This window comes from Carlito syrichta, unplaced genomic scaffold (assembly GCF_000164805.1).
Source record: "Carlito syrichta isolate Samal-C Ts95f unplaced genomic scaffold, Tarsius_syrichta-2.0.1 Scaffold261613, whole genome shotgun sequence".
In the NCBI taxonomy this organism is placed as follows: Eukaryota; Metazoa; Chordata; class Mammalia; order Primates; family Tarsiidae; genus Carlito; species Carlito syrichta.
In genome coordinates, this window is record NW_007205709.1 from 1 (window position 1) to 1663 (window position 1663).

At 41.3% G+C, this 1663-nt stretch overlaps 1 pseudogene; it reads right to left on the reverse strand.

The window, feature by feature from the left end:
• Positions 1 to 51: 51 nt before the first annotated feature.
• LOC103254008 lies at positions 52 to 717 on the reverse strand (annotated as a pseudogene).
• Positions 718 to 1663: the final 946 nt, after the last annotated feature.

The window sequence follows — 1663 nt, forward strand, 5'->3', positions numbered from 1 at the left end:
AAACAAACACTGTAAATGATACCAAGTCCTTAAAGATTACTGTCCCAGATGTTATTTCTTGGCATAGGTGATCTTCATGGCATGGGATTGTGTGATTTTGAATCCTTGTAAAGCATCCCTGGCAGTACCAGCCTTTTCATCATTTTCAAATTCAGCAAAGGTAATGTCATGCCTCCCAGGTACCTAATGTACTTCCTTGAAACCAGGGAACTGATTAAGCAGCATGGATAACATCATCTCATTAGTCCCTTCTAGTAAGTTATTAAGGAATAAAATATAGTTTGGAGGGTAATCAGGGAACTTGGGGATTTGGTTTTGTATTTCCTTGGGTATTAGCTGAATTTGGCATTCCCTGGCCAGGATTTTTGTTTGCAGTTGTTGCAATCTGTTCCACAGTTTTAGCTTTTTTCTTTTCTGTGGCATCAAAAGTGCCCAGCATTTTAGATATTATATCAGAATCTGTTTTTGCATACTGAATTCGCATTGGTTTACCATAAAATGGAAATCCTTGTAACTGCCTCAAAGTATTTGTGGATGAGCCCAGTTCCTTAAATATGACAAAGGCCTGCCCCTTATCTTCATGGTCTTTAAAGCCACAATATCCACCACATGGCCAAACTGGGTAAACAGGGCATAGAGGGAGCTCTTCAATTCTTCTTTTTTAATTTTGTCATTCATATTGTTGATATAAATGTTATGATTTGGTCTGATATCCATGTTTGGGTAATTCTTTGAATAGCCTGAGACCTACGCAGTCTCTAGGAAGAATCAGAGTCCACAGTCAGGTTTCCTTTGGCCAATTTACAACAGAGAGTAAGTTGGTGAATAAATATTTAATTATTGCAACCAAAACCCTGAAAGACCTACCTCCAAATAGAATGTTTTGCATTCCTGAGGCATACTATATGGATATATCCTTTTTTAAAAATCCATTTGCAGCTGTCCTTTAAAGGAAGAAAATGGAAAACAAAAGAATTATCCACACATATACCTGCATCACATGAAAGCTGCTTACAACCTTCTGCCACCCAGCATTACTCTAGAGACATTTTTCCATGAAAATCGGAAGCTTCAAAGGTTTAAGAAAAGTAAAAGTAGTGAAGTAGCACTACCCAGGAAGCCAACAATACTAGCTAGCTGTACTCTCTTCTCATCTTCCCGCTGCAATCAAATGACACTGTCACAACATCCCACACACACCGACACACACACACAAACACACACACACACACACAAACACACCCGAAAGACATGCTGTAGGAATTGCACACATGTATGAGGAATGTACACACCACCATTGAGCCGAGAACAATGCCTGCAGACAACAGCATAAGATCCACACCAAAACAGGCATATATCAGTGTGCATCCATCATACACAAGACGAGACAAACAGACAGGCAGACACCTAGTCCCACATGAATACCCCCCTTACCCCAAATCCCTGTCGGACACGCCATGCAAACTCACATAGAATGTTTGACTCAGAAGTGCCAAACATACACAAAGACAGTACGCAGAGCTATTTAAAAATTCGAGGAGTGGAGGAGTGGGAAGTGCACGGTAATTGCTACCCCCAGGTCTCCTGAGCAGCAGAGACTGGAGGGAAGAGACCCCAAGAGCTTCACACTGGAGACTCACTGCCAAGCCCATTGAGCACAGTC